General features: G+C 39.4%; 1 protein-coding gene across 23 annotated transcripts in view; it reads right to left on the bottom strand.

Moving 5' to 3' along the window:
- The window catches only part of Zbtb20 (zinc finger and BTB domain containing 20), a 758,948-nt gene that overhangs the window by 497,614 nt on the left and 243,961 nt on the right, over positions 1-17,373 (bottom strand). For 12 of the 23 annotated variants that reach the window (XM_087900141.1, XM_048422822.3, XM_048422824.3 and 9 more), the window contains one exon: positions 10,648-10,729. The exons of 6 other annotated variants lie outside the window; for them this stretch is intronic. The gene's annotated coding sequence lies outside the window, so the exon portion shown is untranslated. Of the gene's footprint in view, positions 1-3,273; positions 3,322-10,647; positions 10,730-17,373 lie in introns of all 23 variants that reach the window. 5 more of the 23 variants (XM_087900155.1, XM_087900150.1, XM_087900151.1 and 2 more) reach the window with 2 other exon arrangements.

Raw genomic sequence — 17,373 nt, 5'->3', positions numbered from 1 at the left:
CCCTGAGGGAATAATGAACTAAGTAGATTAGATGTAGACTGATGTGTCCACGCCATCACTGCCTCTCACAACACACACACTGTTCTGAGTGTATGAACACATGCAGGCAGGTAAACCCAGAAAATGGGCACTCCATATTGGCAGGAGGGGAAGAGGCTGCCAACAAACAGGGCCTGTTTATTATTTAACAGTTGGTACTGCTAGAGGCCTGGCACAGTTATAGAGCACTCTCTGTTTCACTGCAAGTCAGCCTGATTATGAGAGCGTGTGAGCCAAATTGTGTTTACCATAGTCTGTGAGAACCTCAGTGCCCCCAACAGACATGGAAATTCTTACAATAGCTCTCATCCAAACACAAAATCATCCCTGACATGGAGGTAAAGGGCTCCATGTGTTAAAATTTTGTCTGATCAGCTGGCTCGGCATCTCCCCATGGACTTGCTTTTCCCCTGCTCAAGAGAAATCTTTCCTTTCTAATGGTACAGATTCTAGCCCTCTGCTCTTGGTTGTTTTACTTTGGGACCTAAATCAACCAAATAATGTGAGTCACCCAACACTTGTATTGCTTATGTCATCCTACAAGTGTGGCTCTCCAGTCAAAGCTCTGCTGCCCAGGACAGCTACCTCCTGCTTCTTCTTCGCCAGGGCTGCCTCTGCAGTCAATCTCTTCTCTGCCAACACGGGCCACAGGTGGATGCCTTCCTACAAATCCAATCAGCAGGATAATGTGCTACTATCACAAGAGTGGACCTTAATGACAAAGAGCCCTGCTTAGATGGTCACCCCATTAACTCTGATTTGATTATTCTGCCCCAGCAGAACACTTGGCTTCAAAACCAACAGATGGCACCCGCCCAAGAGAAAACCTGTAGAGAAAGTGTTCACATGTGGCTCATACATTGTCAAAATATTAAATTTGATGTTAAAAATATATGTATCATAAGAACTTAGAGTTCTTGGCTCAGTAGAAAAGAGCTCACTGCATTTTTTAAAAAGCAAACTGAGGCCAGAGCACAACTATGATAACCTGACAATATGAATAATCTAATTGTTTTCTTTGAAATTCAACAAAAATCAGTAGTTCTTTTAAGTATAAGACCCTTGGATTTTATCTTCTATATACAACCCATGAAGTTTTTGAAACTATATGAGTTGTTTCCATATAACTATTTATAAATTCAAGATAAAACTGACTCCAAAAAATCAAGTTCAATATTTTGGAAATGAATAATACCTTGAACAGATTTTCTCCTTAGCCATAATTAAATCTTACCAAAATGTTTCTAAGTTGAAAATAAAGATGAAGCATGTATCTCACCCATGACTATAGTATATAGTGTCTTCCTTTCCTTTCTTTCATTCTTTCTTCTTTTTCTCTGCTGCTGTTGTTTTTGTTTGTTTTCTGAGATAGGGTTTCTTCTCTATGTAGCCCTGATTTTCCTGGAACTTACTCTGTAGACCATACTGGCCTTGAACACACAGAGATTTGTCTGCTTCTACCTCCCAAGTGCTGGGACTGTAGGTAAGTACCACCATCATATGGTTTGTTTTTTATTTCTTAATTACAGTTAGCATGTATATGCTGGTTCGCAAAAGGATGGTTGGGTTTAATTAATTTCTAGATTTTAAGTGCCACTCAAAGAAAACAATGTTTATCATTAAGTAAAAATATAACTTTATATTTTACACTATTGTGGTTTTCAAAGACATTAGTTATATCTCGGTTGCAGAATATGTTCCTGTAAATTAAACAAAACAATAATCAGGAAATTTAAAACAACAATTCCCATAACTAGTACTGAGTTCACCCTTAGTTTAATCACTTCCTTCTGCAACCTAGTTAACTCTAGTCAGGAATCTCCAAACTGCCTACTTATAACAATACTTGTATACTTAGCAGAAAATAAGCCCTACCACAGAGTTACAAAGGCAAAGATGGTATTACAGCCAAAAGCAAAACAAACAGGGAGGAAGACAAACATATCGTTCTACACGCTATTGTGCTACATCCTAGAGACAGATATGAATGGTAGTTCACTCTTCTAAGACATGTACTATCTCTGTAATCTTTACAATCGCTAAAATAAATAGTATTCTACTTCCCATCTACAGATGAGGAAACTGAAGTGCAGAGAGGTTCCCTAACATGTCAAGATCCTACAGTAAAGAAAATAAGGGTTAAAATCTGAATTATGGTGCTGCTTCCAGAGGATCTTCCATCTCTGCAGTGCTTCTCACTGTGAAAACCTTTCACTGGGGTTTCAGAGTAGTGTGGTCCTCAGGCTGGGAAATATTAGAGGTAAGCTAACTTGAGAGCCCCAACAATAGCGGAGAGGGTGCCTAAACTGACCATATACTGTAATCAGATTGGTGACTACCCTAGTTGTTAGAACAGAACCTTTATCCAGTAACTGAAAAGCAGATGCAGAGATCCATAGCCAAGCACTGGGCTGAGCTTTGGGAGTACTCTTGAAGAAAAGAAGGAGGAATTGTAGAAGCCAGAGGGTCAAGGTCATGACATAGGAACCCACAGAGACAGATGACCTGAGCTCATGGGAACACAAGGACTCTGGAACAGGTTAGGGAGCCTGCATGGAACCTATCTAGGTCCTCTGTATGTGTGTAATTGTTGTACAGCTTGGTCTGTTTGTAAGGCTTCTAGTAGTGAGATCAGGACCTGTCCCTGATGCTTAGATGGCTTTTAGGAACCTGTTCCCCACACTGATTACATTATCCACTCTTTATATAGGGGGAAGAGTTTGGGCCTACCTCAACTTGATGCACCATGCTGTGACCAACTCCATGGGAGGCCTGGCCCTTTCTGAATGGAGATGGAGAAGTGGGTAGATGGGTAGGGGGTAGATGGGAGTGAAGGGAAGAGAATGGGAAGAGAGAAAGGAGGGGAAACTGTGGTCGGTATTTAAAATGGGGGGAAAAGGAGTTCTAGTGTGCTCTAGAACTCAGGCAGAAAAAGAGAGAGAATTTAAAGACTGTGTAACCCACAATTAGTTACATATATACACTTTTCTTGGAAAAGAACAAGAACCATACATCTAGCCCAAAGGCCTCAATTAAGGGATGAAAAAAAAATCCACAGAGCAATGGTGGCACACATGGTAGATTACAATAAAGGATAAGAAATGACAAATTAAAAAGGCAATGCTCTTTTCATGATTCATTCCGTCCTTAGAAGGAAAAGAAACTGGGGCGGGAGATAAGGAGCCTATCTGGTGCTTGACCTCACACAAGTTGGTAAAGCAAAGGTGGTATTACCTCAGATTCAACAGAAATTCTTGTGAATTCATTTCTTAAGCATATATTCTGGAAGAGAAAAATTTAAGATTTAAGAGGTAGCTCTGCCCAGGTAGCCAAGTAGTAAAGAGCACTTGCTGATCTTTCACAAGACAGGAGGTCAGTCTTACCACACAGCATGTCTCACAAATACATATAACAACACTCCAGGAGTTTTGAAACCCTCTTCTGGAAAGACACACACAAACATCCTTACAAAAAGAGGTTGGGGTACAAAATAAACACGTATCTTATAGAGGTCTTACAGAGTTTACTATCCTATTAATCTAACGCATGTATACACAAACATGCCACCTTGAGTATATATGCATGCGTCTACATATTTAGCGGTAGTTCTCCAATCTGAATTTCTTCTCTCTCTTAGATCTCTTTGGTGATTTATATTTACTTGAATTCATCTATCACATTGAAAGTTAAAGTTTATATGTGGAAAATGTGTTGTAGTTGCTTTAATTTAATTCATTTCTTGAATTGTTTCTCTGTTTACTTTTTACTTGTGCATTTGTGGCTTTCTTGTTTAGGAATTAAATCACTTGAAACTAGCTTATTTATAGTTTTTTATTCTCTTGGAAAAAATTAACTCTGATTTATTAGTTTATCTTTTAGAAAAAAATTCTTATTCGTGATTTTCAGGTTTATTTTTACAAACTCCTTCTTCCTGTTTTGCAGACATTTTTATTCTTTTTTATTCTTTTTCTCCATCTTGCTGAGTATACAATATAATACTATAATGTAGTCATTATAATTTTGTTCTAATAGGAACAGTGGCTAGCTTTATAGATTTTCATCTGAACAGGGTTTTATCGACTTCTAAATCTCCTCATGTCACTGTAAATTCTAAAGGTTTCCTTAAAAATCATAATTAAAAGTGTTTATTCTTGGGACTGAAAATATGGCTCAATAGTTCAGAGCACATGTTACTCTTTCAGAGAATCCAACTTCAGTTCCCAGTATCCATGTTGGTTGGCTCACAACAGTCTATAATTCCACTTCCAGAGTATCTTATACCCTCTTCTGACATCCACTGACATCCAGGCACATGTACACAGGTATAAGTATACATGGAGAGGAGAGGAGGGCACAGGAGAGAGAGGAGGGCACAGGAGAGGAGAGGAGGGCACAGGAGAGGAGAGGAGGGCACAGGAGAGGAGGGCACAGGAGAGAGAGGAGGGCACAGGAGAGGAGAGGAGGGCACAGGAGAGGAGAGGAGGGCACAGGAGAGAGAGGAGGGCACAGGAGAGGAGAGGAGGGCACAGGAGAGGAGGGCAAAGGAGAGGAGAGCACAGGAGAGGAGGGCACAGGAGAGAAGGGCACAGGAGAGGAGGGCACAGGAGAGGAGAGCAGAGAAGAGGAGAGCACAGGAGAGGAAGGCACAGGAGAGGAGGGCACAGGAGAGGAAGGCACAGGAGAGGAGAGCAGAGAAGAGGAGAGCTACTTGGTATTATGTGATTTATACACTTTGATTGAGCCTGTCTTCTAAAAAAATGAAAAGGACTTTGTATGTGTCTCATTTGTGTTTGACTGTTGCATGGGAACAGATGAAAAGAATGACATTTCCTGTTTATTTCCTCTTAATTGGTAAAAACACAATTTTAATTACTGGTCCTTCTCCAACCCTTTTCTCAAGTAAGTGTTTGGTCATTTCTTGTCAACTTTAGCATCCACATTCCAGGAATACTGTATCACTGCTTTCATAAACATATTTGCATTTGAGTAAGAGACTCTTTAAAACCTATGTTCTACCAGGCTTCCAAACAACGCTATAAAATCAAGTCATGTTGAATAAGGACAGGTAGAAAAGTAGATGGAGTAAAGAAGCTGGAGCATCCCAATTTGTACCAGGAAGTCATGGCCTATGAGAAAAGAACCTCACTGCCTTACTCTCTAGATTGGCTACCCCATTGCTTTTCCTCTAACAAAAGAAATAAAGCTTTGCATATTTGTAAATTTCTTAACTAACTGTTTAAACACCTTTTACTTTTTTATGTATATAAGAGTTTTGCCTGCATGTATATCTATTCACCATATGTGTGCCTGATGCCTGTAGAGACCAAAAAATCTCCTAAAACTGGAGTTAGATAGTTGCGAGCTTCTAATTAGGTGCTGGGAATTGGACCCAGGTACCCTGAAAAAACAGCCAGTGCTCTTAACCATTGAATTCTCTCCCCAGACCTTATGCTTCAACATGCTTTAAGTCATTAAACTAGAAAGCTTTACTCTGATTTCCTGTTTTCTAAAATAATAGAGTGAGGTGATACTGTAAAAGCAGATTGTACTAAGTGGCTCAGGAGGGGATTTGATCGATTGGAAAAGGGTTTGCCTTGTATCCACAGGACCTGAATTCCACCCCAGGACCCAGGGACCTGGCAGGAAGCTGAGGGTTTATAATCCCACTGCTGGAACATTCTTACGACATGCCTGGTAACAAGCTCCAGGTGCATGGAGAGACCTGCCTCAAAACATAAAGTGGAGCTTGACTAAAGAACATTACGCCATGCCCCCTGTCCTCCAATACACAGCACTGCAACAAAAGCTTTTCTGTCACTTAGAACACTCTGGCAAACAAAGAGATCTACAAGGACTCAGTTCTCCAGTCTGTAAAAACATGAGGAGCAATGCTTTCCTTCTTTCCACATGTGTTTTCTATGAGAAAACAGGGAGAAACGGGTAGAAAATGATTTGCAGAGCAGAATAGAATCAATGTTTTACTAAGAAAGGAAGTTCCATAGGAAACAAGATGATGCTATCAAAGATAACAGAAACATCCAGAGAAGTTTATCCTACACAATATGAGACTGTTTCCAGTGCACCCTTTGGGAGAAACAATATATTTTGCTGCTTCTTTTTCTCCCGTATATTTTCATAGGCCTTCTGTTCCATTTGTTGTAACTTGCCCCGTTTAAGTCTTCCGTGAAAGATCCCACAAAGTAATTAATAAAAGGAGAAAACATCTGGCAGTTAGACAGGTTTAAATTTTTGGCTCTGGTCTTGGGTCTTGTGCTTCTTGTTGAATATCCCTGGGTTGAATGAGTAATGTCAGGAGGAAAATATCAGATTAATTCTACATAAGGCCTGTTGTATAATATAGGCCCAATCAATGGATCACAAAATCAAAGATAATGCATAGGGTTACAGAGTATGTATAATTCTTGCGCTTTCATAAATCTCCTTTGTTTTCTTAAATGCACAGTTAGCTTATTTTATGTTCCAAGTATAGATTAAGTAAGACCTCATGACTGAGACATTGCTGTGTAATTTATGGAAGCTCTTAATTCAGTTACTCATTCCCAATCATGATGCTTTCTTAAAAATGGTACCACAGGTATTTTCTTTTCTAAAGACCTAATTTTTAATTGTTTCTCCTAAGTAATCACCTAATTTCAACACTTTGTTTCTATTGACTTTTCATCTTCAATTCTTGTTTTCTCTTTCTCCCATAAAATAATAGATTCTAATCTTAAAACTGCAAGACAGAGACCATACTTCCTCTGGCCATAATGCACTGAATATTCTATAAAACCAGACCACCACTGAGTAATAACCATCTACGTGGCTGCTATGAACTCCACAGAACCTCCTACTCTGCCTGAGCAGCTTTGAAGAATATCATAGATTTCTTTTAGGTAGAGTTTATATAATGCCTTATCATTCACAAACATTTCACATTTCTAATATATGTCTTCAAAACACTAGCATATGCTGATCTTGTTATTGCTACTAAAAACACTAGAGAAAACAAAATGGAATGAAAACACTGTCAGGCTGTCCTATCCCTGGCCAGCAGAACAAATACAGTCACAGGCAGCCTTATTTTCAGATTGATCAACAGTCTTTTGAGCCTGGGTTTCTCTACTGTCACTGGTGAAGCAGGGAATGGGGCAGTGATTATTTGAGGTAGATCTAATCAGTATTATAGCAATAGTGCTCTTTATTTTTGTAATAAACAAAAAGCAAGCTACAAAGAATCCTGGGAAGTGAGGGAGAGAGAGGCGGGTCAAAAATGCCAAGGTGGGGACTTGAGAGCAGGACAGCTGTTAAGGAGATAAACTTGTTGTTCTTGAATCTTTGTCCATCACCACATGAGGTAATTACTTAAAGACAAAGACCTCCTCTCTTCTGTGGCCTCCTCCAGAACCCTGTTGGAAAGGAAGGTGACTGCTGAGTCTTCATTTGGGGAGCAGCAGGAGAAGGCATTCTCTCCTTAGCTAAATGAGCCCCTTCCTGACAGCTGTGGGAATACATGCTTGTGCCACCAGGCCCCTTAGAAAATTATGCATAAAATGACTAATGTTTAATCAGTCCAAAAATACAATACAAAAATAAAATCCAAACACACACACACACACACACACACATTGTAACACACAATGTTTCAAAGGGAAATAATTTTAGATTAGAAATAATGTAGCTAGAATGACATATGAACCTTGCTGCAAATCTTCTAGTATTTTTAAAGAGTAAATCACTGGAATAGGACCTGAGAAATGTCCTGAGTTATGAGTTTTGAGTCTTGATTTTAGTTTTTGCAATTTCCCTGTCCAGTTGTGTGGTCTTACCCAAATGACTTAACCTCTCTGGATTTTTGGTCCTTCATACTTAAAATGAGGGGTTTGGTTGTTCAGTGATGTCCACGAGCCCTCCTAGAGATAAAAATGTCCTAATCTATAATAATAATAATAATAATAATAATAATAATAAACATTATCTGGAGCTTTACTTTGTGCAAAGGATTTCTATACGCATTGACTGATTGCTTCTACGTGCCAGCGCTGAGGTAGTATTATGATGATTATACCCATTTTTTAGAGGAGAGATTAAGAAACTGCAAAATGGTAGAGCTGGCACTGAACAGATGTTCCCAAGAGGAAAATACGCCTTCAGTAAAGGAAGCAGCTGGTGCTAACAAGGACAACTTACAGCAGATAGTGTAGAGCACAGCTCTTGTTTAGGGCACAACGACTCCTAGCTGCTGCATAGGGGGGATAGTCTACCGTGCGGAATGTTATCTGATGATGTATTTATCAAAAAAACTAATAAAAAGAAAATTAAAAAAAGATACAATAATTGTTACTGCACTACACCCTAATGAATTATTGTGTTCAAGGTTCCCACAAAAAAGTAATATTATACTAGGCTTATGTTTTAATTGATTTATTAATATTTTATCACAGGAATGTAATTTAAGCTCCTCATGATTTAGATCTCATAAACCTTTAGCATTTTGCAAATTCAAATTCCAATTTAAAGCCAGGGCGAGCAATTAACTTTTCTATCATCTTGTCAGGGGAGAAGGTTCCTGTTTAATTTGAGACAAAGTGACAGAAATATATATACACTGTATGTATTACTCCAATTTAATTTATGAGTCAGCACCATCCACCTTCAAAATGTAGATTTAATAGGAAGGGAGGAAGAAAAGGCTTTGCTGACCTGATAGGGCTGTGATATCCACCCTGAATTTCATATATATATATATGTCCCTGGCTTTCTGAGCACTGCCTGAGCAGTTAGACTGCAGGCACATTTCCAGTTCTTTTGTTCTCAGCCCCCTTCCAAGATTCTTCTTTCATATTCTTTCATACAGCATGTGACCTGGAGGATGTCAGAAGGAACTCCAACCCCTACCTGATCCTCTGCTCCAAACTGCCCACCATGCTGACAGCCTGTTTTCTTTGCAACTATCCCTACAGGCTTTTCTTAAACCCAGATGAGCCAGACACAATGGTAAATACTTCTAGGAAATCATTTCTTCATCACTTTTCTCATTTTCCCAAAGCAATCTTTTAAGTGATGTCTATCCAAAACAAATTAACAGCAGAAACAAAACCCCTCCTCACAACCTAATTTTCATTTGCACATTATTTACAGCAAATAAACCAGTGGTACTTTCCAGTGATCTTTCAAAAATTATTTAAGAACAGGATAGGAATAGATGAGCTAAAATGATGAAGGCAGTCAGGTAAATGGAGGGAAAGACCTTCCCTTTGGTGGTTATTAAACACTGGAACAGAGCCGCAGAAGGAGGTTAAGGAATTCTTCCTAGCTCTGTTATCCTATAATTCACCAAAGGCGCACAATACTCTATGCTGATGAGATGAGTTACATGACATCTCCTCCCTGGTTCAATCAAAGGGAAGCAATTTACATCTCAAACCAGTTCTCTCATCAGTAGGACATAAAAACTGCAGAAGAGAGACACAGCAAATGTGCTTATTTATATAGCATCAACTCGGTTGCTACTGTTCTTTATTATTTTCCTTCGCTCCCTCCTCCCCTCTATGGTGGCCATTTTGAATAGGATGCTTCAAATTCTAAAGTGAAGAAAAGAGAAGACTAAGAACAATTCCAGAAGAAAATTAAGTAAAGGTTTCTTGTGATCCTGAAAATCACTGGGCCTTGTAGTGTAGTACTAGACCAATCTTTTGTTCCATTTAAAAGTAAAATCTGATTCCCTTTGCAGGCCACATGAAAAAAAAATTAGAAGATGGTTAATAGAAAATTCTGGAAGGGAGTCTGACAAATGCTTATTTGCTTCCTAGGCATATAATGATGTGCTACATAAGTGAATATAGTACATTTGTCAAAGAAAGGCTGTGCTGAATTAGTATGGGATTTTCATTCATAAAACAAATTTATTTTACTAATAGTCTCTATTAATCTTAGTTTAATTACGTTGGGCATTTTGTACTTGCATAAGTCAGTGAAAATAGCCCAAAATGTGTTGACTGCACCTGCATAAATGCAGTCCTATCTCAAAATCTATCACAGGAAGGGGAGCAAGCTCTCACAGACATGGTTTTTAGGCAGAATGTGGGATTAAGCAGAGGAGTTTAAATACAGGAGGTAAAATGGTAATCATATTCATCAAGTACACAAAGAAGCAAAGACAAGAAGCCTTAGATAATTCTTTTTAGTGGACTCACTAAAATAACAATAACAGCTTGATGAAGAGAACATGATTGTGGAAAGCTTGTCCATTTTACATTTTCTCTTTACATCGGGCAATAAAAAAGGAGCACCTGCAGTCTCTACTTGTGAGTGTATGTGTGTGTGATGTTAGGAGAAATCATGGGACATCAATTTGCCTCCTCACTCTTAAGGCTCCAGACTATAATCTCCAGTGCATACATCCCTGCCATAATGCCACACTGAGCCCTCAGCAATACCTGTGCAGTGCAAATGCTCTCCTCGGCCTGCACACACAGGCTTTGCTTTATATTATTTATTAATCAAACACATGAACCAGAATCTTATCATTTTAATTTTAGACTTTCAGATAAAACACACTTGTTGTCCTGAGTCTTTTGAGATAAATTACACCAAAATGCCTAGTACCTTGCATCACTCGGTGGCATCTGCTTCACTGAGACACAAGAGCCAGCTGCAGCAGGACTGCTGTGGTGTCCTACTCCTTATCCTGGAGGGAAAGAATGTTGTTAACAGCACATCACGGGTCTTTGAAGTGCCTGAGAAAACCATAAACTTAATTACATTGGAGTGCTGGTGTGAGATTTCACATAAAATTTGAGCCTTAGTTATTAAAAATAAAAATTGCATTTACTAAATGCTTCTTACAGTAAACCAGTCAACTTCAAACTTTCAAGACTGTATGAGATAAACTGTTATTTTTTAAAAACAGAAAATCCATGGGTTTCTAAGAAGCCTTTCATCTCGTCTCTTTCCTTTCCTGCTGGTTCTTTTTTGCTTCTCTGTTTCTGTATGTCTCCCACCTCCTCTTCCCCTCTCCTACCCCACCCCAACTTTTCCTCTTACACTTTCTACCATTAATTGGGAGGAGGAGATTGTAAAATTTAGGTGTAAAAAAATTCCTATTTTTGTTTCAAAATCCATGCACTTTTATAACTTAAGTTCGTAATTTCAGGGAGCAATAAATGGCTTTATATGACTGTTTTCATAAGTTTGTAGCTACTCTTCAGGTATCAGAACATTACTATAGATTCCTATACTCATGCCTAATATTCTACATTACAGCTCATGGCACGCTCTAAACAAAAGCGGTCTACTAGAAAAGATTATAAAAGCTTTTGTAAAGACATGGGTGCAGAGCAGAGGAGTCAGTCTACATGTATGTACAGGCACTTCACAAATGCAGAGGAGTCTACATGTGTGTACAGGCACTTCACAAATGCAGAGGAGTCTACATGTGTGTACAGGCACTTCACAAATGCAGAGGAGTCTACATGTGTGTACAGGCACTTCACAAATGCAGAGGAGTCTACATGTGTGTACAGGCACTTCACAAATGCAGAGGAGTCTACATGTGTGTACAGGTACTTCACAAATGCAGAGGAGTCTACATGTGTGTACAGGCACTTCACAAATGCAGAGGAGTCTACATGTGTGTACAGGCACTTCACAAATGCAGTGCCACTGACGTTACACACACATGCTCTTCCTCACTGCTCTGTATTTGAGCTCTATTTTTTTTTAAAGACTGTGGTGTATTATTGATTTTATTCAAATATCAGAACACTTGTTCTATTAACTGTTTTTTTTAATTATTTATTTATTAAAAATTTCTACCTCCTCCCCACCTCTCTTTTCCCTCCCCCTAACCCACCTTGCCCTCCCTCTCTAGTCCTAAGAGCAGTCAGGGTTCCCTGCCCCATGGGAAGTCCAAGGTCCTCCCCCCTCCATCCAGGTCTATATAGCCAAACAAACCAGGCTCCCACAGAGTCAGTCCATGTAGTAGAATCAAAACCCAGTGCCATTGTCCTTGGCTTCTTCTAATCTCAGGCTTGAAATACTCTTTCACAAATAAAAGAAGTTAAGGACTAATTCATGCGTATGTTCTGAAACTACAGTTCCTGTCTTAGTTAGGGTTGCTACTGCTGTTCAGACACCATGACCACAGCAACTCATACAGGAAAACATTTAATTGGAGCTGATTGGTTCAGAGGTGTAGTCATTATCATCATGGTGGGAAATATGGCAGCATGCAGGAAGACAAGGTGCTGGAGAAAGAGATGAGTTTTACATCTTGATCTGTAGGCAGTAGAGAAAAACTGCTACACTTGTAACATGAGGGACCGGCTAGTTGGGGTATCTGTTCCCGCCCAGTACCCCACAACCAGCAAGTCCCAGAGAAAATTAATCACACAGAGATCTCTATAAGATTATAAGCTGATTGGCCCATAAGGTCAGGCTACTTATTAGTTCTTATGACGCATATTACCCCATTATCCTTATCTACGTTAGCCATATGGCTTGGTACCTTTTTCAGCTGGGCAAGTTACATGCTGCCTCTTTGGTGGTCTAAGCAGGAGTGGCTGAGGGAGCTTCTGCTTCCAGAATACTCCCAGTCTCTTTGCTCCACCCCTACTTCCTGTCTGGCTTTCCCGCCTATACTGCCTGCCTGGCCAATCAGCGTTTTATTAAAATATGATTGACAGAATACAGATAATTCTCCTGCACCATACACTAAGCCTAGCTTGAGCATGTTAAGACCTCAAAGCCCACTTCCACAGTGACACACTTCCTCCAACAAGGCTACACTTCCTCCAACAAGGCTCTAAGTCCTAATAGTGACACTCCCAATGGAACAAGCATTCAAACACATGAGTCTATAGGGGCCATTCCTATTCAAGCAACTACAGTTACTATGGTGTTTATATTATAATTAACATTTACAAAACACTCAGAAACTCCAACAAAATTAAGATCTGATTGTCTTACAAAGTAATTTGCCAGAAGCCTCCATTGAGGAGGTAGAAACAAAATGTTTTTAAAACTGAGGAAGTTTTTCTACTAACCCCACCACAAATCCTTTGATCTGCAATGGTGTGCTGCCTGTAAGACAGGCTAGTGGCACAAAGTTTGTGAGAGTACCCTACTGATATGTGATTTGACTAGGTTCACTCCACAAGATGGAACCCATACTCAAAACTGCTTGGGTAACCAAGAACTTGGGCTAAATAGCCCAGCGACTTAGGGGAAAACCAAATAACACTGGTCTTTAAGAAAATAAGTAGCAATGTCATTCTGCTATACTCATAGATCAATTCTTTGCTCAGCCATTGTCAGAGAAGCTTCTTCCTTAAGCAGCTGAGAATAAATACAAAGACCCACAGGCAGACCATTATACAGAAAATGAGAGACCTTGGAACACTTAGCCCCTTTTAAAAAGTATATCCATTAAATCCTTATTCTCAGATCAGGGAACCCTGCAGAAGAAGACTCAGAAAGACAGTAAGAGTCGGAGGGGATGGAGGACACAAAGGAAATAGGGACCTTTAAGTCAACAGGACTGACACACATGTGAACTCACAGAGAGTGAGGCAGCATGCACAGGGCCTGAATGGATCTGCATTAGATTGAGTCCTAGAGCTGAGAGGAGAAAGAGACTAATGCTTTCATCCCTAACCTAGAAGCTATCTCTAATTGATAACCAATTACATATAAAAAACTTAGTTTTTGCCAGCGGTGGTGGCATACCCCTTTAATCCCAGCACTCAGGTGGAAGAGGCAGGTAGATCTCTGAGTTCGAGGCCAACCTGGTCTACAAGAGCTGTCCAGGACAGGCTCCAAAGCTACAGAGAAACCCCGTCTCGAAAAACCAAACCAAACCAAAACAAAAACAAAAAAACAAAACAAAAAAAAACCCTTAGTGTTCTTCAAGGAGTCTTCATGGTGAAATAAACTACTGTAAGGGTAGACTGCATGCCCAACAGTAGATGTCAACAGAAAGTGAACTCAATAACAACACTGCAGGGTCCTTGTCTCATAATGTCAAGTTAGGGCCTTTTTCTTTAGTTTCTTTTTAAATTTTAAATTTTATTTTATTTATACTTAAATGTTTTCACTCTTTTTACATCACAAGTGCTTTGCGTATATATTATAACTTCCAGTTTAGGGTTTTTATGAGATTCCTGAGTGTGGGAACAAATGCATCTATATCTGTCTGTTCTTTCCTATTCCAGTGTATTAAGTTTTGCTTTACCTTATTGTATTATTACTTCTTAGAAGACTGTTTTCTTTTCTCATGTGAGATAAAAAGGGGTGGGTCCAGATGGGAAAGAATGGGAAGAAATTGTCAGGAGTAGAGGAAGGAGAAATCATAATCAGGATATATTATGTGAGAAAAAAAGCTTTTTTCAATCAAAGGAAAAAGAAAAAGAACTATGTTTTAAGTTTTTCAACTTCACAAAATCAATCAAGGATGTTTGCCATTCTATTAGAAATGTCAGTTCTTCAGAAAAATTAGAAATTTCCAAGACAGAATAGAATTAAGAATTACAATAGCACAGCATACAGTCCTCATGGCTGCTGGAGTGGCTAACCAGTGGAGAGGGCTGAAAAGAAAGACCAAACTGACACAGGGCCTTCCTCTCTGCCTCCTTCAGGGTTCTGAGTCAATGCGGAGGACAGGAGTCAGAAACTAGCTAAGTAGTTTAGAGGCAAGGACTCTCAAAGGGAACAATTCCTTTATTGTTCTTGGCTAGAAGCAGGAAATGTCCTTGGTTCTCAGACCAGGACTGCCAAGCACAAGCCTTGACTTCTTATCTCTGATAAATGAGCACTCTGCCTGGAGGCTGTCTGTGAGGGGTGAGCAGAGCTCAGTCCAGACCTTTTGTAAAACAGCTTTGGAACTGGATGTTTAGGTTTTCAGGCTGAAAATGGGCTGTACTCACTACCTATTCAGGCCACCTCATAAACTGAAGGTTAGCACATTCTGCAGTGTCCATCAGAGCTTTGTTACAGCTTAATAAGGCAGAGCTAAATCCTCACGGTTAAAGAAAGGAATCTACTACAAAATATTCTCTAAGATTAAAGCATTACATACCACTTTCCCTTCCTTTAAGAGCTAACCCATTTTCCACTGCCACTCACCTCATCAACAGAGTACCTACCCGGGAGGCAAGAGTGTTAACCACCTGGCATGGAGACCACCACTTAGTAAGAATGGTTCACCTGTTACTATGCTATAGAGATAGGAAGAATCAATTCTTTAATGAGATAAACGTACTTTTCCTTCCCAGAAACTCCATGCTTCCCACAGTACTGAGAGTTACTACAATACAGCTGTATTTTCTAACTCAGGAAAGGAACTTTACTTTTTTCTTTTTCTCTCTTTCTTTTAGCTACTAGTCAGTCTTAGCAGAATGCTTCCTCACTTTGGATTCTTTCCCTCTTCTTACCTGAAACCATATCCCTATCACCACTCTACTACCATGTACTAGCTTACAAATAACATGGGTTTTTTTCTCCTCTCATTTTCTGGCCTGCCATGGAATTTTTCTTTTAAACTCTAATAAAATTATTCTCATGTTCCACCTAATTCAATTCTTAAATTCTCTTATTAACAAGAGTAAGAACCCTGTGGTGTGGCCTCAATTTCCCCAGTAGCATGACTCTCCAGGTGGGTCTCTTTAAACTGTCTTATGGCATTCTCTCTCAACAACAATCAGAGTGAGTATTTGGGTTCTGTCAGGAGACACAGAGTACTGTAACACCCGACTGAAAATATTCGCACCTTTTATGTTCCTGTTAAAATCACAAATACCAAGAAAGCATCTTAAAACCTGAAACTAGAAGTCATTTTGTAAAGTATGTTGTTGCTGTTGTTAAAAAATATAACGGCCCCAGCAGGCTCGCAGAGCAGCCGCTAGTCCGACAAGGACGGTTGTGGGTCCCTGCAAGATCCCCAGGGTGGCAGGCTGGTCCCGCCATGTGACCGGGAGAGTCAGGCGGGCGGGTGCGGCGGATAAAAGACTTACAGGACATAATAAATAGACGTAAGGCTAAACATAAAGGTAAACATTTATTACTTAAAGAAGAGGGAGACAGAGAGACATGGAGAAAGACATGGAGGGGCACAGAGAAGACATATGTGCACACGCCAAGAGAGGGGGACAGAAGAGAGAGGTTAAGATGGCGACCAGGGGGTCAGAAGTGGCTGGGAGTGGGCATGGCTTGCCCTTAAAGGGACCAAACCCAAAGAATAACATTCCCGGATCCTTTATCCACCAGTTCACTCTTCAACATAGTTAAGAAGGTTGCCATCTCTACTCTTAACAACTGAATTGTTTCTTTCATAACATTTGTTTTTTACTAAAATTAGATATTTATTATTTATCTCCTCTCTTCCCTACTAAAACAGAGGAAGTACTATGAAAGTCAAGTACTTTTTTGTTTGATTCCTCATAATTTATGAGTACTGTGAATTGCTCTTAGTAGATGGAATGGGTAGCTGGTCGGTGATCACTATAAATCTGCTGAGTGAACAAAATAGTGTTAATTTATTCTTCTTTAAATTTTGCAGCTTAAACTCCATCCTTTAAGGATATGAGAAGGCATGGCACAGTAACAATCTTAACACTCTCAATGGTATGAAAAGCTGTGTGAAGAACTCACATTCTAGGAAGAGTACATTCAGACCTGTTCTGAAATCACAGCTTCTTGATAGGAAACGGTTGTGACCTCTCAGTTTAGTCAGGCTGAAGCATGGATGAGATTAACTAAGGAGGCAACAACAGCATCACATACCCAAAACCAAACCTTCATCCTCCCACCAACTAATTCTCCTTTTACTTAGAATCAGAGTGAGTACTTACTGCCCCAAGCCAAACACCATTTAATAAGAAGAGGCAAGAATCAGAACTTTGGAATCCATTACACTTGGAGTGCCACCTGTCACTTATGTAACAAGATATAATCACCCATCTGTCCAGACTAGTGAATCATCAGGTTTTAAATGCCATTTACTTCCCCCAATAGTGATTCCTTGGCAATTTTAAAAATCATATTATAATGAAAGGAAAGATCATTATTTGTTTTCCATTTAGATATATACTGAACATCTTATTATTTATTTATTTGTTAATTTATTTTTTTAATGTGGCATACAGCTTTACAATATAAACACGAATTCAGTGAGGTCTTTTTTGGTGGAGAAAAAAATTGTCTATCATAATTTTAGTGGCAATAATAGTTCTGTACATTTCTCTCAGCAATTTTCAACCTCAGATTTCTAAGCACTATGCAAACATTAATTTACTAAGTTATGCTGTGCTCTGTGAGAATTAGAATATTATCACATCT

This window comes from Myodes glareolus, chromosome 2 (assembly GCF_982192425.1).
Source record: "Myodes glareolus chromosome 2, mMyoGla1.1, whole genome shotgun sequence".
Lineage (NCBI taxonomy): Eukaryota > Metazoa > Chordata > Mammalia > Rodentia > Cricetidae > Myodes > Myodes glareolus.
This window is presented reverse-complemented; position numbering and strand designations above follow the sequence as displayed.